The sequence below is a fragment of the Moschus berezovskii genome, chromosome 14 (genome assembly GCF_049115385.1).
Source record: "Moschus berezovskii isolate FMDL1 chromosome 14, NW_MosBer_1.0, whole genome shotgun sequence".
NCBI lineage: Eukaryota > Metazoa > Chordata > Mammalia > Artiodactyla > Moschidae > Moschus > Moschus berezovskii.
Genome location: NC_142473.1, coordinates 18,916,000 through 18,942,623, shown reverse-complemented (window position 1 = coordinate 18,942,623; position 26,624 = coordinate 18,916,000). Strand labels below are relative to the sequence as shown.

The 26,624-nt window shown below is 43.5% G+C and overlaps 1 long non-coding RNA gene and 1 other non-coding gene across 7 annotated transcripts in view; both read right to left on the bottom strand.

Annotated features, from left to right (window-relative positions):
• Window positions 1–25,926, bottom strand: part of LOC129554274 (uncharacterized) — a 70,396-nt gene extending 44,470 nt beyond the window's left edge. For 3 of the 6 annotated variants that reach the window (XR_008685579.1, XR_008685578.1, XR_008685582.1), the window contains exons 1-4: window positions 25,791–25,926; window positions 6,501–6,627; window positions 2,539–2,709; window positions 330–368 (exon numbers count right to left, since the gene is read on the bottom strand). This is a non-coding gene — a long non-coding RNA (uncharacterized LOC129554274). The remainder of the gene's footprint in view (window positions 1–329; window positions 369–2,538; window positions 2,710–6,500; window positions 6,628–25,790) is intronic. The other 3 variants (XR_008685580.2, XR_008685581.2, XR_008685583.1) reach the window with 1 other exon arrangement.
• On the bottom strand, window positions 17,324–17,426 carry LOC129554964 (U6 spliceosomal RNA). Its single transcript, XR_008685686.2, has one exon. It is a non-coding gene; the product is annotated as a U6 spliceosomal RNA (small nuclear RNA).
• Window positions 25,927–26,624: the final 698 nt, after the last annotated feature.

The window sequence follows — 26,624 nt, the reverse complement described above, 5'->3', positions numbered from 1 at the left end:
TACCAATTTACTTATTGGTTCCCTCTGTACATAAATGTGGCTCAGTTAGTTTGGGATTAAAATATACATATTATTACTGCATAAAACGGGCTTCCTAGGTGGCACAGTGGTAAAGAACCTGCTTGCCAATGTAGGAGACTTGGATTTAATCTCTGGATCGGGAAGATCCCTGGAGAAGGAAATGGCAACCGACTCCAATATTCTTACCTGGGAAATCCCATGGACAGAGGAGCCCAGTGGGCTACAGTCCATGAGGTCGCAGGATCAGACACAACTTAGTGACTAAACAACAGAAATAACTGTATAAAAAGAAATCAACAAGGACCTACCGTACAGCACAGGGGACTCTATTCATTATCGTGTAATAACTGTAACGGCAGAGAATTATAAAAATTATTTCAAAAGGAATATATATATATATATATAACTGAATCACTTTGCTATACATCTGAAACTGCCACATCGTAGCAAACCAACTATTTTTCAATAAAAGCTTTTAGAAAAGAATTTTACCTCAGAACATGAAAATGAACTGTGTGATGTGAGTGAAAAAGGACATGGAGGGATAAAAGGAACTGAGGGACAAGGAGGAAGAAGAGCAGGAAAGAAGACAACACAGAAGCGAAAGCACATATCCTAAGGGCAGGAAGCAATCAGTCTTGAAGAAGTCAGAGCTTCATGGAGCCACCTTCTCACAGGCCAGGAGCCAGGCTCTAGCCACGCGCGGAAAGAAAAGAGAGCCTCTCGCGCGACGCGGAGGGAGGCAGTCACGTCACGTAGCCCCAGCGCACGTCATTCCGTCACGCACACCGGAAACCCCCCCCGCCCCGCCCCCAAGGTGGAACCTTCTCCTTCTCTGGCACCAGACCTCATCTGAGAGGCTGGTGCTGTGACTCCCTGCGGTGGCCTGGGTTCCACGAAGGACAAGATCTAATACAAGAGCTGTGGACGGCGATTTGTTCAAGGGCAGGCCCAGGGAGCGGTGAGAGGGAGAGGCATGGACATCTGGAAGGGAAAGAAGGCCAGTCAGGGTTGCGGTCCCGGGCTGATTACCGCTGCGGGGTCCCGATCCTGCGAGGCCTTCTGTGGAGCCTTGGGACACCCCAAGCATGCACCATGCAAGCCGATGCCCCCAGGCGTTCACACCTTCGTCTTGCTGGATTGTTTGTGTGAGACTGCAGAGTAGGTGCTTGGGCAGCAACTTCAGAGAGGACTTGGGTTGAGAAGCAGGGCGGACATCTGCATTTCCCATTTGCACCTGCTCAGAGTTAGTTGGGGCTTCCCCGATGGCTCAGTAGTTCAGGAATCCGCCTATAATGCAGGAGACTCGGGTTTGAATCCCTGTGTTGGGAAGATCCCCTGGAGGAGGGCGTGGCAACCCACTCCAGTATCCTTGCTTGGAGAATCCCAAGGACAGAGGAGCCTGGTGGACTACAGTCCATAGGGTTGCAAAGAGTTGGACACGACTGGGCGACTAACGCACACACGCACATACGCAGAGCTAGTTCAAGTTTGTGCAGAAATGGTGACCGCAGCAGTCAGGGTAGGATAGAGGAAGTAAAAAGTGATGCATAAGATTTAACGTGCCCCCCCCAACCCCGCCACCATCACAGCCTTAGTTTAGGGCATTTCTTGTTTGATTAAGGACTGTAGCCTCCTAGGTCTGCTCCCTGTCTGCAAATCTTTCTCTGTAAATTCCTTCTTCAGATACTGCCAGCATCATCTTTCCAAAACCCAGATCTGATTCTTTCACTCCCTTCCTCAAAAACCTTCTCTTTCTTCACCCTTTTCTTATTTGGACGTTTTATACCTTTGTATGGTTCTTGGCTCTCCTCTGAATTTGTGGTATGGCACAAGAGGTGGTTTTCAAAAATCTGCCTCCCTGGCCTCATTTTCTCACTTCCCCCCAATAAGCGCCCTTCCTCCTAGCCCTAATGTTTCCAACTTGTGCACTCTGGGGTCTTATGGAATTATTTGGAAAGATCAGAAGAACCATATGTACATCAAGAAGTCTGCAGCCTGAATAAGTAATGTGACTGAAACATATGCTGTAGGTTCACAAAACTTAACTCATGCATCTCCCAGGATTCGCAGAGAAAATGGAATTTCTTAATTTTGTCTAGATCTAATCTAGTTTCTTTTGTGATTATTCCCTCTAGAGTCTTTCCACTTGCTGGTAGTAGGCATAAATATTAGTTCATGCATGAGGTACCCTTCTTTTGTGGTCATGTTTGTTGGGGTGGAGGTTGTTCCCAGGAGACCCGCTGAAGGCAAGAACAATTTTCCTGGCACTGACATGCTCTCAAGCTTGGGGTCTTGGTCTTTCTGTGAACCTACAAAGTGGCTTCTGGTCAGGGAACATGTCTGTTCTTGAGTACCCAGGTTAATCCTCCCCAGGACCAAGCCTCATGAGGGAGGGGCAAGCATTTGGTTTACTCAAGGGTCACTGGATCCTCCCCAAATAGCACAGAGCCTGCTGGCTAGGAGTTGGGACTTTCTGGTTAGCGTGTTCCCGGGCACTGTACAAAAGAACCTCACCTTCTAGTCTTTCGTGGTAGCTGCCTCCTTCCCCGACTTAATCTCCTTATCTTGTCCTTTTTCCAGAAACTCTCTTCTTCAGATTTTTCACATCTGATCTTCCCACCTATCCTTGGGAAGATCTCTTCTTGGGGTGGAGTTGGGAGGACGTCGGGTTCGACCTGAATTTACCTAACAGTAAACACACCTCATCATTGTGAAATATTTAATTTTTTTCTTCTGAAAATAATGTGATTTATTTTTCACCTGAGAAACACATTCCTTGGTTAAAGTAACATTGCGCCCAATATTTTTTTTAGTTCAAATTTTGTTGTCCATTTTTTTCTTTTGGCTAAATTCACATAAGAGGAAACGTACAAATCTGAAATGTACAATACATGATTTTTAGAAAAATGCATATATCTGTGTAACCTGAAATCCTGTCAATATATACAGCATTTCCACCACACTGGGAAATTCCCTTATGCTCCAGTTTCTAGTCAATTCCCTGCAAGAGGTAACTTGTTTTTCTGGTTTTTCATCATAAATGAGCTTTACCTATTTTAAAACTTTATATGAGTTGATTCTCATTGAGCCTATTAATTGCAAAGTAATAACCCTGGCATTATTGTGATAAGGGAAGAACACAGTTCTGTGAGGCACGGATGTTTGTTGTTTATTAACTGCTTTACCTGAACTGTTTTATTTTTGCAGGAACAGCCCTTGACCTACAACAGGCATTCAATTCATGTTTGTTGCATGATTGAATGAATAAATAAATAGCATATGTTCTTCCTTCTGGGGTTTCTTTGTGATGCATACAAAGGATCCCCATATTGGCAGAGAATAGATTCGACAGAGATGGAAATGGTGTCTCAATTCTGCCAATGTGTTATACTTTTTTTCAGGATAACTTTATTAAAAATATTAGAATAAATGTGTATCTATGTAGTAATTATCTTTTCCAAAGAAAACAGGAGTCCACAAAAGAAGCTCTTTTATCCCAGAGGCAGCTTCCTCAACTCAGTGTCATGTCCTAGAGGCAATCACTGCTAACAGGCTGTTTCTAGTTCTACTGGTAACCATATGACCTTAAATAATATACTCAAACCTCTAATTACTTGTCTCTATAAGCTGAAGAGAATTATTGGGTTTTTGTCAGGGAAAGTCAAGAACACTGCCTCACTGCCTACTCACACTCCCTTTCCCCCTTGTCTCCTATTTTTTCTCTTATCGTATGCATATTTTTAAAGTTTTTGATATAAATCTTCAGCAGTTTCCTTGTTTTTATTTTTCTGAGTAGCCAGTTTGGTTGTCTGCTGTATTTAGTGTATTATTCATCCTACCTATTGAATTTCTTGTCATTTTTAATTTCTAAGAACTATTTTGCTTTTGGCTGATTGTTCGCTATTATATAGCACCCTGTTCATGTTTAACTGATACAAAATCTAGACTCTGAGGATTCTAATGACTTAAAAAAAAACCAAAACCCCTCTTTTCTGTTCCCTGGAATTTTTGTTTTCTCTGGTGTCAGTGAATTTTCCTTCCGTGTCTGTGGATAATTCCCAGGTTATCTCTGAGTGAGAGTTGCCCTGTAGGATATGGTTTTGCTACAGCTATAGAGATGATTGCATGACAGGGCTGCCTGGGGGCTCTTTGTAAGTAGGGTTTCCCTGAGAAGATGGCATGAGGGGGAACCTCAACCTTTGCAAAGGAGAATGACCTCACTTTGGTGATGGGGAACAATATGTCCCTCCTGGGCAGAGTTGCCATTCCTTCTCTGCTTGTCCCTCTCCTTCTCCCACTCATCTCCCCCAGACAGATTATTGCACGTATGTGTGGGTGGAAGGAACTGCCTAAAGTCCTAGTTGTCTTCTTTCTCAAGCTCTGATTTCCTCACCAGGAAGATTTTCTGGGAAGATCACTTATTTTTTCTAGATAAAAATCTTCTGTTTTAGTTTCAATGGGACTTTTACAGAAAGGGAAGATGATGTGAACCTTAAGTCTGACATTATGTGTTACTACTTTTTAAAATCTGTCAACAAACATTTTGTTTAGGACTACTGCATTGAAATTTATAGATGGGGTTGACTTTTTTTAATTTTTTAAAACAGTGAATAAAAGATTTTTAAAATTCTGTAGTGCTTACAGTTTTTAAATGTTTCACAAACGTGATTTCATACAATCCCATGATTATCCTTTTTTAAATCCCCTACCCCTATATTCGGAGAAGGCAATGGCAAGCCACTCCAGTACTGTTGCCTAGAAATCCCATGGATGGAGGAGCCTGGTAGGCTGCAGTCCGTGGGGTCGCTAAGGGTCGGACACGACTGAGCGACTTCACTTTCACTTTTCACTTTCCACTTTCACACATTGGAGAAGGAAATGGCAACCCACTCCAGTGTTCTTGCCTGGAGAATCCCAGGGACGGGGGAGCCTGGTGGGCTTCCGTCTATGGGGTCACACAGAGTCGGACACGACTGAAGTGACTTAGCAGCAACCCCTATATTGGGCTTTCCAGGAGGCTGAGTGGATAAAGAGTCCACCTGCAATGCAGGGTTTGATCCCTGGGCTGGGAAGATCCCCTGGAGGAGGGCATGGTAACCCACTCTGGTATTCTTGCCTGGAGAATCCCATGGGCAGAGGAGCCTCGTGGGCTGTAGTCTATAGGGTCACAAAGAGTCAGACACAGCTGAAGTGACTAAGCACACATTGGCGCACCCCTGTATTGCCCCTCCCCCTTTCCTCTCCCCACTGGTAACCACTAGTTTGTTCTCTGAATCTGTGAGTCTGGCTCTTTCCTAGTCTTATTCACTTGCTTGTTATATTTTTTAGATTCCACATGTAAGTTATATCATACAGTATCTGTCTTTCTCTGTCTGACTTATTTCACTTAGCACAATACCCTCCAAGTCCATCCATGTTCTTACAAGTGGCAAAATTTCATTCTTTTTTATGGTTGAATAGTAGTCCTGAGCTTCCCGGGTAGCTCAGCTGGTAAAGAATCTGCCTGCAGTGCAGAAGACCCCGGTTTGATTCTGGGGTCGGGAAGATCCCTGGAGAAGGGATAGGCTACCCACTCCAGTATTCTTGGGCTTCCCTGGTGGCTCAGACTATAAAGAATCCACCTGCAACGTGGGAGAGCTGGGTTCAACCTCTGGATTGGGAAGATGCCCTGGAGGAGGGCATGGCAACCCACTCCAGTATTCTTGTCTGGAGAATCCCCACAGACAGAGGAGACTGGTGGGCCACAGTGCATGGAGTCACGAAGTGACACATAGGACTATATATATATATATATATATATATACTTATATATCCATTCATCTGTTGATGGACACTTAGACTGCTTTCATACCTTGGCAATGTGATAATATTTTTTGTATCTATACATAGCTGCTATAGTGATTGATGAAACACACATTTGTTCAAGAGCTCTACTGTATGCATAGTACATTTTGCTATGATGTGCTTTCTCAATCAATGTAGGCTAAACCGACAACTGTTTTCATTAGGGATAAATGAAACTGGTGTTAAAATTGTTGATAACCTGTCTTAGCCAAGCTGCCTTAATCACCTGGAACATGATGCATGCTTCATGTTTTATGCTGCTCTCTGCCTCTGGACTGCTCATCTCTCTTCCACCTGCTGATTGTACCATCATGAAGGACTAGGTCAGTGATCAGTTTCTTTGTGACATTTTCCTCTGTGCTCTGAGACAGAATTAATTGCTTCATCTTCATCATTCTCTCAACTTTCTGTCCATCCTTGCAGCATGGTGATTATCAAGTTGTATGGAGTTGTTTGCATTCTCTCTCACTTCACTCCAGCCTTATTCATCTTTTAATGTTTTATCTCAAATACACAGAATGAAGATTTGTTGGCTTGAACTTCAGACTTTGCTTTTATATTTTGTAATGATTGTCATTGACTCTTTGTGGTGAAAAGAAGGGCATAACAGAAAAAACTGTCATTTATCTTACCTCTGTGAGGCCTTCCAGAGTAGAAGTTATCCCAGTCATCATTCCTGGTGTTGTCCAAAGCTATTTAGAAGATGATTCCTGCCTATGTGTTTCGGTTAAGATTATTCTTTTTCCTTTCAAGGGTTACCTAAGAGAAAATGAAAGACCCCATGTCAAGAGATCTCTGAGAAGAAGTGAGGGAAAAAAATGAACTTAATTTTCAATGAAAAGTTGGGGAGGAGAGAGGACAATGTGAGTTTAAGTCCCTTTCATTGTCTAGAGGGTCCCTCAGGGCAAGGCTTCTGTTCACTGCTTTATATCATCATTCATTCATCTCCTTACTCCATGAATATTTACTGAGTGCCTATGGTGTGTCAGGTATTGTGTTAGGACTTGGGAAGATGCTGGACGTGGTAAACCAAGTCCCTGTCTTTATGCCGTTTATAGTCTCCTGGGCATTTCACCATGCTGCTCAGTGATTCTTGTGGAAGACACTCTAAGGACAGGTCAGTAGGCAGTTAATCAGTTGAGTTTGTTGGTATTATATATTAATCCTGGTGCTAGGCTTTGTAGGTCATTTAAAAGTAGGATAGACCTTTTTCATAAGGAATTTAGAATAAAAGATGATTAGAGTCCTGTATAAAATGGCATAGAGAATCAGAAAATTATATGGCTATACTATAAAGATATTAGCAGTTCAGAGTCTTAGGGATCATTTTGTTTTCAAGGGCTAGAGATGGGGATACTGGAAGGCTTTGGATGTTTCATCAAAGCCTGCTTCCTCTTTTTCCTTTACCCCAAATGCCTAGTATACAGCCTTGCCTGAAGAAAGAGTTAAAAAAATGTTTTCTGTAATTGAAAAATCTGTGCAACTGTATGTGGATGCAGGTCCACAGCCAAGTTTCACAAGAGGTGACAATTAACTTGAGATGTGGAGGATGAGGACTAAAAAGTTCAGGGATGGAGCAGAGGAAGATTCCAGGTAGAGTGAAAACATGTGGTAAAGTCTGGAGGAGGCAAGGAGTATGAATTTCAAGGCACAGATTCTGCTAGCATGGCCAGAGCATAGAGCACGCAGTGGGGTAGTGATGAGAGATGAGACTAGAAGGATAGTTTAGGAGCTAAATCATGCAGGATTTTGTTCAACTTCCTAGCAGGAGGGTGTTATATATTAAGGAGTGAGTCAAAGGTCCTCTGCCTGAAAAAATGCCCAGTCATGTTGTGACTCTCTGATTGTGATATGTTATAAGCACATTTTTGATTTTAAGTTTTGCTAACATGCACATTTACACACCCACACAAGTACACACATGGTTATATAAAAGAGCTCTTTACACAGTTACTTTTGTGCAGACGATGAAGTCTTCCGATGACAAAAAGTTGATAATGCAGAGGTGGGTGGTTATTTTTGTTTGTTTGAGCTTTGCAGTGTTGACAAAGGGGTAAAGGAACGTGCTCTCAAGACAAAATGAATCTGTTGAAGGAGAGGGCAGATGGTTAAGCCTGAAGACAAAGCTCAAGAAAAGATGATTATGGAAAATAAGAACTATTACCCAGAATAAAAATTACCCTCAGTGTGTGACTCAGCTTCAGTGTATAGTGAGTTCTATTCTTGCATCTGTCACAGGAGGAATCGAGAAAGAACTTCTGCCTCTTCCTTTACTAAGCTTGCAAAAGGAGGATGAGCTATCCTGTTTCTTGTTCTTGCAAAACAACAGAGCTTGCCTGGGAGAGTATATTAGCGGGCCAATTACAGCTGCATACTTAAACATACAGACAGCCTTCAGTTACTGGAATGGAGAGCAATGGGGATGTAAAAAAAAAAAGCCTAATGACAGATAATCCAGAGTCACCAAATCTTAGCTTTTGAATGAATTGTATTGTTTTCTTGCTGCAGATTTGCATTCCTAATTATGCCTTGCTTAAGCTAATATTAAAATGAGTTCGCATTCCCAGAGAAAGCACAGACCGGCTAGGCAAAAGAAAGGCAAGGACCCAAGAACTTGTTGTGTGATGGGATGGGGTGGTCTTTTGGGAAGCAGCCTAAGGACTGAATATTTTCTATAATAATCAAGAGTAGCCTTCCCAGCTCTTCCCAACTTCCAGAAATAGGCTATCGGGACACAAGATGGATGTGGAAATGCGTTATCTCTAAATCACGAAACCAAAGAAAAGCAGATCCAACCTTGCATATAGCACACAAAGTAATCTCTTGTTTAGTATTGTCCTGCATTTCAAAAGTCAAACTACCTTTGGTACAATATGGGCTGGGAGAGGGAGAGGACCCTTTTAAAAGTTGCTTGATCCCAGTGGAATTTAAACCTTAATTATCACTTAACCTAGGAAAGCTCTGCCAGTATTATAACAGTAAGTCCCTTCAGATCTGTAATTAAATTTCTGCCTGTGGGTTATGCGGCTAAATCCTGTAAGAGGGGCGAATCAATTATGCAAACATTTAAGTGGGCTATAAAATCCAAGAAGACAAGAGTTCCTCAAGTGCTATTGGAGAATTCTAGGATTATGTCAAAAGGACAATTTTCTTATTCTAGAAATAACCAAGATTGATGATTGTGCCTGGGCAGGGAGGGTTCTGAAAAAGTGCATACACAGTCACAGAGTTTATACTAAAAATCAGAAAATACTAGAATTCAAAGAGGTTGGTAAAACCAACAGCTAAGATTTATTTATCATTTACTATGGGTTCTATGTAGTTTAAAGTGTTTTCCATGTGATAACTCATTGAGCACTTAGTCTAAGCACTGTCTCCCTCTTAGAGGAAACTGAGGCTGTGAGGTTAAAAGAGTTAGCTTGGTCCTGCATGATCAGGAATGATCTGAGACAGAACTAGAACCCAAGACTTCTGATTCCTAATCCAGGGTGTTCTTTCTACAGTGGACTCCTTTCTGTCTTTCTTGAAAGGTCCTACCCCTTAACTGAATCAGCTTGCTTCAGAAAAAATTTTAACGATATGCTGGTGACCGTGGAAAAAGCATGGACTTTAGAGTTGAACCTGCACTTGAACTCTGGCTTGCTTCTTACTTCTAAGAGTTTGGCCTTCTGCAGGACTGCCCTGTCTGCTTGGCGTGCATCCTGCTGTGACTTCCTAGAATAAAGTCCAACATCCTTGCTTGGCCCTTGAGGCTGGCCCTGCTGGTCTAGGCTCTCCTGACCTCACCAGCTTCATCTGTGTCAGTCCCCAGCCCTCACTCTCTGCCCCAGCAGCCTGTGTGTTGTCACTTTTTGGGAGGACCATACTTCTTTCCACCTGCTGGGTACATTCTCTTGCCCTTCTCCTATGGAATACCTCAGGTCTCAGATTCAATTTCATTTTCTCAGGAAAGTCTTCTTGGATGATCAAACTGAGCCAGCTTCCTCTGTTAGGTGTTGTCATAGCAGCATGACTTGCCCTTGGTGACTCTCATCCCTGCCACAGTTGATCAATTACTTGTACTTGTTTAACTCAAGCTCCCCTCCAAGAATAGGAGCTCTAGGAGGGCAGAGATAGGTATTCCCAGTGCTGAGGTCAAGCGAAGGTGCTCAGTAAATACTGTACGAATGAACGAACCCATCTCAAGCCTCAGTTTTTTCTTTTGTAAAGTGGAGATGCCTCACTGGACGATTGTCAACATTAAATCCTTTATTGATTTAAGGCTTGGCTTCCGCTCAGTGCTTGCTAGCAGCATAGAACTCAATAAACTGTGAATTTCATTTCCTCTACCTTCTTCCTATTTGGACAATGTACCCAAGGCACCATGCCTGCAAAATAGCTAAGAAAGATGGGATTATATTCCGGGTAGTTTTAGTACAAAGCCTATTTTATGCGTTCTGCATCTTCGAATACCAATCTCCGGCCGATGGTCTATGTGGCAACTAGCTCTCCAGGAACCAGCGCATTTGACAAAGCTGGGCACCTCAGTCCCAGCTGGACGGGATAACAGAGCGCCTACTGTAGGCTGTAGGCATCGTTTTCCTGGGGTCAGAACCTTAAACTAATCCTCCTGCTGAGTATGAAACAGACGAAGCGGGGAGCAGCTGCTCTTCTCAGCTGCTGAACTGCTGGAGCTGAGGCAGCGTGGTGTTCAGGTGTCTTTCCCCTCAAAGCCCAGACACAGTGACAACAAGGCTGCTCAGATGTGTGCTTACCTGGAAACCTCTGTCCATGTTTTCCTTTGGAAAGAAAACGCAGAGTTCTCTCCCTTCCCCTACAGCTGGAATCCGGAAGCTCCCAAGACAAAGAACTGTGTTTCCGCCTCAGCAGGCTCTTCTTTGGATTGTCCGACTCCTCCCAGCGCTTGACCCTCTTTTGCTTTGGAAACTCTGTGGGGAGTGGGCAAGGAACCTGATACCTCCCCATTCCCCATGCTTGTCTTTTTATAAGCATAAGGGGAGGCGAGATGGAGCACAGCTAAGGTTGTAGACAATATAGAAGGCATATTATAAACACTTAAGAACAAGTTAGGGATGTGTCAAGTTTATGCTTAAGTCAAAGGGAAAGTTCCTTCTAAATATAATGTAAAGCAACAGAGCTAGTTTTAAGACCAGAGGTAGAAAATTAGTCCTGGAACCAAGACTTGTCACTTGTTACTTTCTGTATGGCCTTGGGTAATTATTTCACCTTTCTAAAAAACTCAGTTTCTCATCTGTCAAGGGACCATAGTCTTATAGACCAGGGATTAGCAAGGTTTTTTTTTTTTGTAAAGAATGAGTTAGTACACAGTCATCAAGACAGTATGATACTGGCACAAAGATAGAAATATAGACCGATGGAACAAGATAGAAAGCCCAGAGATAAATCCATGCTCCCTATGGGCACCTTATCTTTGACAAAGGAGGCAAGATTATACAATGGAGAATTGACCTCTTCAATAAGTGGTGTTGGAAAAATTGGACAGCTCTGGGTAAAAGAATTAAATTAGAACACTTTCTAACACCATATACAAAACCAAAATACAAATAAAGACAAAATGGATTAAAGTAAGGCCAGAAACTATACAGCTGTTAGAGGAAAACATAGACAGTACACTCTTTGACATATGTCACAGCAATTTTCTCTCTGACCCAGCTCCTAGATTAATGGAAATATAAACAAAAATAAACAAGTAGAACCTGATAAAATTTAGAAGCTTTTGCAAAGCAAAGGAAACCATAAACATGATGAAAAGACAACCCTCAGAATGGGAGAAAATAATTGCAAATGAAGCAACTGACAGAGTGTTGATCTCCAAAATATATAAGCAGCTCATACAGCTCAATATCTGAAAAACAAACAACCCAATCAAAAAATGGGCAGAAGACCTAAACAGACATTTCTCCAAAGAAGACATACAAATGGCCAAAAAACTCATGAAAAGATGCTCAACATTGTTCATTATTAGAGAAATGCAAATCAAAACTATAATGAGGTATCACCTCACTCCAGTCAGAAAGGCCATCATCAAAAATATCTACAAACAGTAAATGCTGGAGAGGGTGTGGAGAAAAGGGAACCCTCCTGTTGGTGGGAATGTAAACTGATGCAGCCATTATGGAAAGCAGTATGGAGATTCCTTAAAAACTAGGAATAAACCTACCACATGATCCAACAATCCCACTGCTGGGCCTATACCCTGTGAAAATCACAGTTCTAAAAGACACATGTACCTCAATGTTCGTTGCAGCAATATTTACAATAGTCAGGACATGGAAGCAACCTGAATGTCCATCGACAGATGAATGGATAAAGAAGTTGTGGTACATATACACAATGGAATATTGCTTGGCCACAAAAAAAGGGACAAATCTGACTCAGTTATGGCAAGGTGGATGACCCTGGGCCTCTTATACAAGTGAAGTAAGTCAGTTGGAAAAGTAAATGTCATATATTAATGTGTATATATGGAATCTATAAAAATGATACAGATGAATCTAGTAGAGAACATACTGTGGACGCAGTTGGGGAAGGTGAGTGTGGGATGAACTGAGAAAGTAGCACTGGCATACAGACACTGTCATGTGTTAAATAGAGAGTTAGTGGGAAATCGCCAAATAACACCGGGAGCTCTGTGATGACCTGAAGGGGTTGGGGAGGGGAGGGGGAGGCTCAATAGGGAAGATATATATGTGTAATTATGACTGATTCATATTGTTGTATGGCAGAAACGAACACGAAATTGTAAAGCAATTTTCCATCAATTAAATAAAATTAAAAAAAATAAATATCTCAGGCTTTGCAGCATATATAGTCTTCGTGGCATACCTTGTTTGTTTGTTTGCTTTATTGACACACAATTGCTTTACAATGTTGCATTAGCTTCTGCAGTACAAGGAAGTGAATCAGCTGTTTGTACACAGAGATTCCCTCTTTGATCTCCCTCCCGTCTCACCGCCATCCCACCCATCCAGATCACCACAGAGCATTGAGCAGGGCTCCCCATGCTGTACAGTAGGCTCCCACTACCTATGTAGTATATATATATGTCAAATCTTCAAAAATGTATGAACTGTTCTGAACTTGTGGGCTATAAAAAAAAAAAAAAAACAGGCAAGAGCCAGATTTGGCAACCCCTGTTTAGGCTTATTGTAAAGATGAAAGCAGATAGTATATAAGAAATGTTTTGCATTGGACCTGAAACATAGCAAATTCTCAGTAAATGATAGGTATGATGATTCCTACCTGGTGGTTGTATAGAAGGCTAACTAAAAGCAATAGCAAAACTTTCAGGACTTCCAGCTTCTCAGCCATACACACATGCAATAGGACAAATATTTACAAAGAGTATAAATAAGACAAATTAGTATCATTAATGTGTTACTCATTATTTGATTCAAAGAATCTGAAAATAAAATATGGTCAAGGGCATTGGGGCTAACAAACTTTTCTGAGGGCCCACTGCGTGTCAGGACTCTGCGATGTGCTGTTTCACAACAGTGCTGCTAGGTAGGTTTCACTGTTCCTGTTACAGAAGAAAGACAGAGACTAGCAAGGGGGATATCCCTGGAAACTGTGTTTGCCCAGGACTTCCAAGTTTTGCATTTTTCCCCCAATTTTTATTATTTATTTATTTACTTGAAGTATGGTTGATTTTACAGTGTTGTGTTAGTTTCAGGTGTATAGCACAATGATTCAGATATATATCATTTCAGTTCAGTTCAGTCGCTCAGTCGTGACCGACTCTCCGCGACCCCATGAATCACAGCACGCCAGGCCTCCCTGTTCATCACCAACTCCCGGAGTTCACTCAAACTCATGTCCACAGAGTCGGTGATGCCATCCAGCCATCTCATTCTCTGTTGTCCCCTTCTCCTCCTGCCTCCAGTCCTTCCCAGCATCAGAGTCTTTTCCAGTGAGTCAACTCGTCGCATGAGGTGGCCAAAGTATTGGAGTTTCAGCTTTAGCATCAGTCTTTCCAATGAACACCCAGGGTTGATCTCCTTTAGAATGGACTGGTTGGATCTCCTTGCAGTCCAAGGGACTCAGATATATATATGTATAAATTCTTATATATATGTAGTCACATATATATTTCTTTTTCAGATCTAGAGACACATACTGACTGAAAATGAAATATTCCATGCAAATAGAAATCAAAATCAAGCTGGAGTAGCAATACTTACATCAGACAAAATAGACTTTAAAGTAGACTATTACAAGAGACAAAGAAGGTCACTACATAATGATCAATGGATCAATCCAAGAAGATATAACAATCTTAAATGTGTATGTATGCACCCAACATAGGAGTGCCTCAATATATAAGGCAAAATTAACAGATAGGATGTCACGGTCCTCTGATTCTTACACCCCTTCTCTTTCTAATGTACATGTATTTACATAAACTTTTGCCTCTTAACCTCGGAATAGGTGGCTGCCTGATAAATGGAATTTACTGAGTAGTTCAAACAGTTAGTCGCTCAGTCGTGTCTGACTCTTTGTGACCCCATCGACCATAGTCTACCAGGCTTCTCTGTCCATGTAATTCTCTAGGCGAGAATACTGGAGTGGGTTGCCATTCCCTTCTCCAGGGGATCTTCCCAACCAAAGGACTGAGGCTGGGTTTCCCGCATTGTAGGCAGATTCTTTACCATCTAAGCCACCGGGGAAGCCCTAGAGGTTCAAAGTCTGTTTCTAATTGTACACTTTCTGTCTGTCAAGATCTGTGCTAGACACGAATTACAAAATGAAAACACACACACAAAAAAAACACAAAAGAAGAGTATGGCATGATCCCTTTTGTTTAAGAACCAAGTCTAGTAGGAAAGATATCACACAAGTAGTGTTTGGTGGAAAATTCAAGTCAGGTTTTGCCTTTAGGAAGTCATTGTGACAATACCTGGAATTATATTAAAAACATACAACTTCCATCCTATCACAATCTCTTCATTTCAATATGGTATTTTCATTGGCTTCCAGTTACCCAGAGACTGAAGTTCAGACTTCTTGGATCCTTTGCCAGGCCTTATGCCAAAGATTCCCAGTAGGTATGTCAGATCTGCTGAGATGAGGTTATAGACTGAATTGTTCAAACCCAATTCCCAGTGAGATGGTGTTTGGAGGTGGGGCCTCTAAGAAGTGATTAGCTCATCAGGAGTCCTCTTGAGCTCATCAGGTTGGAGTCCTCTTGAGTGGGATTAGTGTCCTTATAAAAGAGACACTGGAGACATGTCTTATTCCTTTGGCCATGTGAGGTTATGGTGGGAAGATTGCTGTTGATGAGGAAGTGAGTCCTCACCAGACACTGAATCTACTGGAGCCAAGTTCTCAGACTTCCAGCCTCCAGAACTGGGAGGAATAAGTTTCTGTTGTTTTTAGGCCTTTGGTATTTTGTTATTGTGGGGCTTCCTAGATAGCTCAGTGGTAAGGAATCTGCCTGCAATGCAGGAGGCATGGGTTCGATCCCTGGGTTGGGAAGATCCCCTGGAGGAAGGCATGGCAACACACTCTGGTATTTTTACCTGAGAAATCTCATGGACAGAGGAGCCTGGTGGGCTACAGTCTATGGGGTCGCGAAGAGTCAAATGACTTAGCAGATAAAGAACAATTTTGTTATTGCAGCCTGAACAGACTAAGACAGATGGTGACAGTCTTGTCTACTTACCTTGGTTTGTACTACAAATGTGATCATTATTCCACATGTGCCTCAACCTCAAATGGTTTGGGAAGCCTTGTCCTTCACAACCTGTCCCTGACTTTCCTGCCAAATTTCCTTCAGCTGTCTTTTCACACACGGGATCTGTTCCTTGTTTCTTGTCCATTTGCTATGTTTCCCAAGCTACACACTTTTGTTCACATGGTTCTTTCTGCCTGGGAGTTCTGCCTGATCCTTTCCACCACTTCTGTGTAGCCTGCAAATTCTTGAAAAAAATAACCCATAAGTGACGTTTTTCATAAAGGATTGTCCTTTGACCTGCAATAGTGTTTTATCTTTTTTATGGCATTTGCCATCTGTTTCATCACTTAGTAGTGAAAGGACCTAGAGCTGGGTCTGGCTCATAGTAGGGCTCAGGAGGCTGACTGGCCAGCCTGTCTTCCTTCCCTGCTCTATTTGTGGGATTTTAGGAAAATTACTTAAATCATTGGTTCTTAAACATAGCTGCACATCAGATGACCTGAGGAGGTTTTGTTTAATAACCTGATGCCCAGGCCATACTGCAAGTCAGTGAAAAGAAACTCTAGAGGATGGTTTCCAGCATCAGAGTTCCCCAGGTGACTCCAATATGCAGCCAGGGTCCAGAGCCACTGCTTTGAAGAAACAGAGCCTCATTTCTTCATTCTGAAAATTGAATGCAATCTTTTCAACACCTTGGTATAATGCCTGGTGCATACTGAGTAGGCAGTAACTGTTAATTATTGCATTTTATCCCAGCTTTTCATTTCTTGGCCAAAAGTGCCTTGCACATAGTAGGTATGGAAATAAATACTGGTGGAATAAATGAATGCTCTTTGGGATGGCCTCCGGGAAATGCCCAGCAGGTTGTTGCAGAGAGCTGGCCTTAATGTGGAACTAAAGGTTGTATCTGGAGCAGAGACATGGAGATGTGGTCTGTCCTGGGTGCAGGCAATGAGGGAGAAGTGGAGGAGGGTGGGTACTGGCTTTACAAGATTTAAAAACAATAATAAAACCAACTACAAGTCTATCTCCTTTTTATGATCATCTCCCACTGGAAATTCTTAACAGTGCCAGTGATAAAATGCTTCTTGCTGGGGTAGACTTCTCCCGGTACCCTGACCTCTCAGCCTTATCTTTTCACCACTGGCTCAGAGCCTAATGAGCTAAATGGCTGGAGAAAGAAACAAGGGAACTGTAAATTATATTTATAAATTAAGTCATAAAAAGCCGGACTAAGTAATTAAAGTGTGGACCCATAATTAAATACTTGTCTAGCATTTGGGTCCTGAGATTTCTTCCTGCCGTAATGGTTGGCAGTCTGCGAGGTGGGCTGATGACTCATATGAGGTCCTGGGGCCAAGTGGTGCCAAGGTCACTGTCTGAAGAGAAGGATCCTTGAGGGACAGTGTTGGATGTGGTCAAGGGAACAGAAAAGAGGTTTTCAGGGTAAACGGTGAGGAGTGGAAAGTCCCAGGCCCCCTGGAGCATTGGAAAGCCCCAGACCCCCTGGAGCATGTGAGAAGTGGTAGTAGCATCCTAGATTAGTGAATGAAGGCCCAGCAGGAAGCAGTGGGGGTCTTCCCATTGCTGGCTCTAGCCCACCTTTCACTTTTCACTTCCTACCCTCCCCATCACATACCCACCTAGAGCCACAGACGTCAATATGCCTTCTTCGAGCAGTCTCCTTTTCACATCTCTTTACCCTTGCCTGTGATGTTGCCTGTGTACCTTTCCCTTCTCTATTAAAAAAAAATTAATAAAAAAATGGAATGGTCTATGAATCTGTGTGTCATCCTTGTGCAGGGGCCACGCTAATCTCTACATCATTCCAGTTTCAGTATGTGTTGCCCACGCAAGCACCCTTCTCAACATAGTCCTTCAAGAGTTAGCTCCAAGGGACCTATGGAGCCTTTTCCTGACTCATTTAGGCAGTGGCAAGTCTACCTCTGGGAAGCCCAGGTGGCTCAGTAGTAAAGAATTCATCTGCCAATGCTGGTGATGCAGGAAATGCGGGTTCAATCCCTGGGTTGGGAAGATCCCCTGGACAAGGAAAATGGCAACCCACTCCGGTATTCTTGATAGAGAATCCCATGGACAGAGGAATCTGGCGGGTCGCAAAGTTGGACACAAGTGAGCAACCGAGCACGAGAAGTCTTCCTCTGGCCCACACAGTGCCCTTACGGGATAACATTTCTCTGCTGAGTCTCTCCCCATTAAGGTCCTGAGTAGCAGAGTCCCTGTTCAAAGCTCCTACAAAGTGCCTGGCAGGATGGAAGGTGCTTAACACCCCTCTGTTGCATAAGTGAGTGAATGGCTGAAGGACAGACAGCCCTTCACAGAAGGAGAGGGATATCACCCTTATTTTTCAGAGGTAGATGGTCAGCTCAGGGACTCTGTCTTGTTCAGCTTCCTGTTGGCAGCGCCAGTGCGGTGCTCAGCAGACAGAAATCGCACCATGAATGTTTGCTAGGTGAATAAGAAGCAATTGAAAATAGAGAGACTTTGGCACAAATTCCCCTCCTCCCAACTCCCTACTCCCCAAAGAAATAAACCGAGTAAGCTAAGCATCCTGCTAGGACAGGTGTCAGCATCCACTGGCGTTTACAAAACAACACTGTGTATATTAACAAAAGCTAGGGGAGGGCAGGCACACCAGGTCTAAAATCAAGGGGAGATTTTTTGGGGGTGGTGAAGGGAAGGGATGGGAGAGAGGGATGTGGAGCCTGGGAGGCCCAGACTGGGAAGCAGGGAAGGAGGAGGAGACCCTGATGAAAGGCGTACAGCCGCCTTCAAAGGGAGGTCACAGGAGAGATGGGGGCTTGAGAGGGACTGGTTTGCGGGGAGGAGCATGATTCACTGTTCGATAAGCGGCATGAATGGCCAAGAAATGCTTTCAGAGTGAGACAAAGAGGAGAGAAAACTGGGTGGTGGGGGGACTGGACCGAGGGGGTCTTTGAGGAATCCAGGGGTGAGGCCTGGCCGTTTACTTGCCCACAAGCACCGAGGGTGGTGTGGAAACACACCAAGGTTTGACACCTGCTCGTTACAGGTAAAGAAGTGGGACTCTTTTCCAGCTGGGAGCTGCGTGAAGGGAGGGCCTGCCTCTGTCCCTTATTAAACGTGGGGCCTTGGGATGCCTCTAAATCTCCAGGTCCTTCTAATGGTCAATGGGGATAATCAAAGTACCCATCTCTTAGAGGGATTATGAGAATTCAGTAAGTTGATACAGATAAGCAGGGCCTGATTCTAGTAACTGCTCAATAAATATCGGTAGTGGTAATTATTTCTAATATCATTGGGCATTTCACTAGCAGATTCCACCTTTTTCTGCATCTTTCTACCTAAGGGAGGGAAATGCTAAAAGGGTCTTTGAGCATTCCTTTCTCCAGAGGGAGCAGAAGGGGGATGCTGGATGGGAGAGAATTAGACATTCCCTTAGGCATTTTTCCTCTGGGGTATTCTGTCATATGACTGATATGTTAGGAAGTTTTGTCGTTCCCTGAGGCGGAGCACAGCAGTCAGCTGTGTGGACCTGGGGACGTCATGTTCCCTCTCTGAGTTTCTTTTTGCCCATCTGTCAGTTTGGAAGGGTTGATGCTCTGACCTCTCCACTCCATGAGGACACAGATTCTAAGTGGGTCAAGGGCTGAAGCGGAGTGGGGAGACAGGTGGGCACCAGCAGGCGCTACAAAGACCAGTTTGGTCGATCGAGGACGCCTGGGGCCTGTGTGAGGCCAAGGGGCTGCCCTGTCATGGTGTTCATCCTTGGTCCTTGGAAGTCCCCAGGATGGCTGTGTAAGCTGTGCTAGGGGAAAGGCGGAGAGGTGGTGGGCCCAGAGGGCAGCCGCTCTGGTTACACAGCATCTATGAAAGAGCTACAGTGGAGCCGGAGGACATCCATGCACCATGGAGCCATTTGTTTCTCTGTAGCCCTGCACTGGGCTTCCCAGGTGGCTCAGTGGTAAAGAATAGCCTGCCAACCAGGAGACGTGGGTTCAATCCCTGGGTCAGGAAGATCCCCTGGCATAGGAAATGACCCACTCCAATGTTCTTGCCTGGGAAATCCCATGGACAGAGGAGCCTGGCAGGCTACAGTCTGCCATGGGGACTGAAAAGAGTCAGACATGACTAAGCGACTAAACAGTTGCAGCTACAGCTGCAGCCTTGCATTACAGGATAGTCAGGTATGAACCGAGTTCGGTGCTGCAATGTTTTAACAGACCAGATGTCCCATCGTGTACATCCCCTCTATATCAACCCTTACAGGCTGAACAAAATTGCAAGAAAACCCCTGCCCTCTCCGCCTACACCCTCAAATTCCTTTAAATCATGTGTGATTTTGAGAAAAAAGTTTTTTCAATACCCAAAGGCTATTTTCTCTACCTCAATCTCTCTCTCTCTCCCTTTCCCCAAAGACATGTTTTTCTGTAAATACTGCAGCTCAGCTCTGAATCACAGATCAAAGCATTGCTTCTTCATTCATCTTTTGAGGCCAAATTGCAATTTATAATGTCTGTGGTTTGCACTCATCTGTCTCCGTGTCATCTCGCTTTAAATCAGCGGAAAGCAACCCACAATAACGCAGGGAAGCGCCCTGCGGAAGCAGAGAGTGTAATCTGAGCCCAGTGTTCCTGAGCCTCTGTACCCACAGGTAGAACGATCTGGGGCCTTGATTGTATCCGACATTAATCTTGGTAAACAACTTGTTTTGATGAAAGTTGAAAGCCAGATGAAGCAAGGGAAATTCACAGTTATCAGAAAAGAAAATGTAATGCTTTCCTATTTCTACCACTTCCTGCACTTTTCAGAGACATCTAAGACTTTGTCTCTTTGGGCCAAATAAAGGGAATGTGGAAGTTGGGCTGTTTTCCTCAGAAAACATGCCGATAGATGGTTCTGGAACTTTTAGGGAATTGGACATTTTCAGAGTCTAGGCTTTGGGAGGAGTCCTGGAGAGTTGTAGGTTTTTTTTTTTTTTCTTTCTTTCTTTCTGCTTTCCTCCTCAAAAGAAAACATTCCTGAAGACAGATATTATGCCTGGTTATTCAACCTATTTGCTTGTCTCCTGGGGACAGGGCTGACACTAATGTTGCTCACTGTCAGCTTTTTGGATGAAACACTGTACCTTAGAGACTCCAGAGTCTAATGTGGGGTATGACAGAAAAATACCACCTGCACTAATGCAAAACACTTGCCTGGATGGACTCAGGTTAAACACATTATTGAATAAAAAGTTTATTTTTAAGCGCACATGCTTATTAAAATGATAGTATGAATAATCCTCATTCTTACTGAATTTTTCTAGGAGACTTAAGGAGCTTAGTTGTCACTCAGGCCAAGCAATGGAAGTTTTGATGAGTTGGTGTCTCCGGTCCTGGGAGTGCCTCAGAGTTTAATTTAGGCTCAACTCCCTCCAGGCTACTAGATCTGCCTGCCCTACTTTCCCAGAGACAGGGACTAGGGAAGAGCTTCTTCTTTGATCTTTTCCTGGGGAATATACTCACCATGGGAAAGCTGGGGGGTGGGGGCAATTGGCGGAGGTTAGGGGAGATGAAAGAATCTGGTTAAAACTCTTAGGTTCAGACTTCTCTGAGAAGGGCATGCACCATCAAAACACTGTGATGTGCTTCAGTTTACAAAGCAATTCCAGATTAAAATGTCCTATGTAAGGTATCTATTTCTGCTTCATTGACTATGCCAAAGTCTTTGACTGTGTGGATCACTGTAAACTGTGGAAAATTCTGAAAGAGATGGGAATACCAGGCCACCTGACCTGCCTCTTGAGAAACCTGTATGCAGGTCAGGAAGCAACAGTCAGAACTGTACATGGAACAACAGACTGTTTCCAAATAGGAAAAGGAGTACGTCAAGGCTGTATATTGTCACCCTGCTTATTTAACTTCTATGCAGAGTACATCATGAGGAACGCTGGGCTGGAAGAAGCACAACTGGAATCAGGATTGCTGGGAGAAATATCAATAACCTCAGATATGCAGATGACACCACCCTTATGGCAGAAAGTGAAGAGGAACTCAAAAGCCTCTTGAGGAAAGTGAAAGAGGAGAGTGAAAAGGTTGGCTTGAAGCTCAACATTCAGAAAACAAAGATCATGGCATCTGGTCCCATCACTTCATGGGAAATAGATGGAAAAACAGTGGAAACAGTGTCAGACTTTATTTTTTTGGGCTCCAAAATCACTGTGGATGTTGATTGCAGCCATGAAATTAAAAGACGCCTTCTCCTTGGAAGGAAAGTTATGACCAACCTTGATAGTATATTAAAAAGCAGAGACATTACTTTGCCAACAAAGGTCCGTCTAGTCAAGGCTATGGTTTTTCCCGTGGTCGTGTATGGATGTGAGAGTTGGACTGTGAAGAAAGCTGATCGCCGAAGAATTGATGCTTTTGAACTATGGTGTTGGAGAAGACTCTTGAGAGTCCCTTGGACTGCAAGGAGATCCAACCAGTCCATTCTAAAGGAGATCAATCCTGGGTGTTCATTGGAAGGACTGATGCTGAAGCTGAAACTGCAATACTTTGGCCACCTCATGCGACGAGTTGACTCACTGGAAAAGACTGTGATGCTGGGAAAGGTTGGGGGCGGGAGGAGAAGGGGACGACTGAGAATGAGATGGCTGGATGGCATCACCGACTCTGTGGACATGAGTTTGAGTGAACTCCTGGAGTTGGTGATGGACAGGGAGGCCTGGCGTGCTGTGATTCATGGGGTCGCGGGAAGTCGGACACGACTGAGCAACTGAACTGAACTGAACTGAACTGATGTAAGGTAAGCGGGATGGGAGACATTATTGATGAAGAAATCATATTTAATCTTTAATGAGAGATAAAGCAATTGCTTGCCCAGAATTACTCAGTTACTACATGGCAAGGAGTACTCTCCAAATCCAGTGTTTCTTTCTTCCTTTCTCTTAAAAAATATATATATATATATATATATTTATTTATTTATTTATTTATTTGGCTATGTCTTATTTTAGTTGTAGCATGTAGGCTTAGTTGCTCCGCGGCATGTGGGATCCTGGTTTCCAGACCAGGGATCAAACTCACGTCCTCTGCATTGGAAGGCAGATTCTTAACCACTGAGCCACCAGGGAAGTCCCCCAGTGTATCTTCTTATTTAAATCTGATCATGGAGACCTATGAGACTAATCACTGTGTGAGTACAGATGCATATCTGCAGGTAACACAGATCACGCAGAACTCATTGTCCTGGAGCAGGTAGGAATGAACATCCCCGTTTTTACATATGGGTAAACTGAGCCTCAGTGAAGTTAAGCCTCTTTCCCGATGTCACTCAGCTGCTAAGTGGCAGAGCTTGGATTGCAAAACAAGTCTGGTGCTAAGTCCAGGGCTCTTGCTAATTTCACTTTTCTGGGTGTTGAAAAATCAACTTGGAAAGAAAGGCAAAGATTCCTTTGCTGTCCTGAATTGTCTGGATTGAAGGTCTGCAGTAGGATACTGATGCAAAGTGAAGAGTTTATTTTTCCATAGAGACATAAGATTGTAATAGCTAGTCTCTTGCCCCAATTATGTGCCGTGTAATTGTGTCCCTTCCTACTGAAGACAATGGTACTTTATGAAAGACATGGAAATGTGTGGGATGATTTTGCAATACATTGGAAGTGGGTTGTCAGGGTCAGAGAGTAAATGGACAAGGGGCAGAGCAGTGGTTGGGCACATGTGGTGAACACAGAAGTCTGATGTAGAGAAAGAAGGTTTTGAGAGAAGACAAGCTGATTAAAAGGAAGGACTGGAGACACACTGAACGGTAAAAAGCATAGAATCTAGAAGGTGAGTGGTTTTGAGAATCTAGTGAAAACAAGAGACTCTCTCTCTCTGAATAACGTTATATGCTCATACTGCTGTTTTCTTAACCTAAGTCCTGAGTTAAGCACCCTTGGACTAGAGGGAAGGTAAAAGGGACTTAAAGAATCATTTATTAAGCTCAGCTGGCCAGTCAGGCATCAGGAATTGAGACCTGTGTAGGGGTGAACTTCCCTGCTTGCTCAGTCCTGTCTGACTCTTTGCCACCCCATGGACTATATAGCCCACCAGTTCCTCTGTCCATGGAATTTTCCAGGCAAGAGTACTGGAGTGAGTTGCCATTTCCTCCTCCAGGAGATATTCCAACTCATGGATCAAACCCACATCTCTTGTGTTTCCTGCATTGGCATTCGTGTAGGGGTAGACTACATGGAATCCAGGAGTGAAAGGAGCTGTTATACAACCTGTGGTTTGGGGTCTGGAAAGGAGATTGCATCTGGAACACAGTCAGAAGCCCCAAAAGCCAAAGCAGGCAGCCTGGGGAAGCTGGGGCAGAGCTAGGTGCTGGGCAGATCCACACCAGATGGGAACTGGTGCCTAGCCTGGGGGCACCATCATATCAGTGAACATTATGTACTCTGAAATGCCCATTTTGTAGTCAAGTAAATCATTTCTTAATGGCAACCTGAGAGCATTCTCCTTATAGATTCATAGCAGCAGGAGGAACAGGGCCAGGGAGAGCATCCAGTCACCATCCCAACATGACACCTCCAAAGAAGGAAGTAGATTGTTCCAGCTGTCATCAGGGACTAGAGACTGAGGGAGTGCTTGGAGATCTGGTCCCCAGAGTCCAATGTGGCCTTGCTAAAGGTGATCTTGGCCAGTGTCACCTAGGGGAAGTGTTGGGGTGTCAGATTTCAGCTCCATACTTGTCAGCTAACTTAACAGCAAATTAGAGGGTATAACTTTGTTTAGTCATGAAGTTGTGTCCGACTCTTTTGCAACCCCATAGACTGTAGACCTCCAGGCTCCTCTGTCCATGGGATTCTCCAGGCAACAATACTGGAGTGGGTATCTGTTTCCTTCTTCAGAGGATCTTTAGAATGCAGCGGTCGAAACTGCGTCTCCTGCATTGCCATCAGTATAAGGGTAAGTGGCTCTTTGCTTGTATGCTGTTGGTGGGAAGTAAAATGGTGTTGCCACTGTATGCAAGTTTCTCAAAAAGCTACAAATAAAACTATTATCAGTTCAGTTCAGTTCAGTCACTTAGTTGTGTCCGACTCTTTGTGACCCCATGAATCACAGCACGCCAGGCCTCCCTGTCCATCACCAACTCCCGGAGTTCACTCAAACTCATGTCCATCGAGTCGGTGATGCCATCCAGCCATCTCATTCTCTGTCGTCCCCTTCTCCTCCCGCCCCCAATCTTTCCCAGCATCAGAGTCTTTTCCAGTGAGTCAACTCGACGTATGAGGTGGCCAAAGTATTGGAGTTTCAGCTTTAGCATCAGTCCTTCCAGTGAACACCCAGGATTGATCTCCTTTAGAATGGACTGGTTGGCTCTCCTTGCAGTCCATGACCCTGCAATTCCACTCCTGGGTATATATCCAGAAAAAAAGCACTAATTGAAAAAGATGCATGTGCTCCAATGTTCATAGCAGCATTATTAACAATTACTAATATATGGAAGCAAGCTAAGTGTCCCATAGACAGATGAATGGATAAGAAGATGTGATACACACACACACACACACACACACTGGAATACTACTCAATTGTAAAAAAGAATGAAATTTGACCATTTGCAGCAGCATAGATAGACTTGGTCAGACAAAGAAAGACAAATACTATATGATATCACTTATATGTGGAATCTAAAAAATACAACAAACTAGTAAATATAACAGAAAAGAAACAGTCTCACAGATGTAAAGAACAAATTGGTAATTACCAGTGGGGGAGGTGGAAGTACAAAATATTGAGTATAAATAAGTTGAAGGACAGCACAGAGAATACAGCCAATATTTTGTAATAACTGTAAATAGAAAATGACCTTTAAATATTGTACACAAAATAAAAAATTAAAACAACAAAAAGGGTAAATGGATCTTTTAGAACACTCCATGCTTTGAAATTCGGAGGATCTCACAATGGTAGGCTTCCCTGGTGGCTCAGGCAGTAAAAAATCTGCCTGCAATCCGGGAGACCTGGGTTCGATCCCTATATCAGGAAAATCCCCTGGAGAAGGGAATGGCTACCCTCCAGAATTTTCAGTTAGAGAAGCCCACAGACAGAGAAGCCTGGTGGGCTGCAGTCCATGGGCTCACAAAGAGTTGGACATGACTGAACGACTAACACTTTAATGAAGGTATCCTGTCCATCTGTCCTGCAAAGGACAGGAGCCATGGGAGTGGACATGTTGACTCTGAAGTAGGACTTACCTGAAAGAGGAGTAGGATTGATTGGATTGTTCTACATTCTCTTCTTTAAAATAAAAAGCATGCCCAAGAAATGATTCCTTCTTCCCCATGCTATATCCTGGAGGTTGATTTGGACAAAGAAACAATACAAACAAAGGTTTCTCTGCCAGAACCTATTTTGCAAAAGCTAGGATCAGACTATAGAGTCAATATTTATTCAGTGAAGGCCCATTATTGGAGAAGGAAATGGCAACCCATTCCAATATTCTTGCCTGGGAAATTCCATGGACAAAGGAGCCTGACAGGCTATAGTCCATGGGGTTCCAAAAAGTCAGACATGAGTTAGTGATTAAACAATAACAGTAAAACACCTATCCTACCCCTACTTTGATCAGACGTTGTATTAGTACATGGGGTAAAGGATAAATAGTCCTTTCCTTGTTTGGAGACAAAGTTGTTAACCACTTGCTCAGTCGTTCAATCGTGTCCAACCCCATGGACTGCAGCATGCCAGGCTTCCCTGTCCTTCACAGTCTCCCAGAGTTTTGCTCAAATGTATGTCCATTGAGTCAGTAATGGCATCCAATCATCTTATTCTCTAACCACTAGCGTGAAGTAGAATCAAATAAATGGAAATAGAGTTTGGTGTGCTGCAGTCCACGAGGTTGCAAAAGGTCAGACACGACTTAGTGACTGAAAAACAACAACAGGTTTGGGGGAATAAAACTGGAATGACACTGAATTTTGACCAATGGCGATCAGAGACTGTCTTATCTGACTGTGACTGTATGTGAGTCAATGTGGGGCACTTCCTGTAGGCTGGAAGAGAAATTCTGAAAGACTGTGAATGTACCC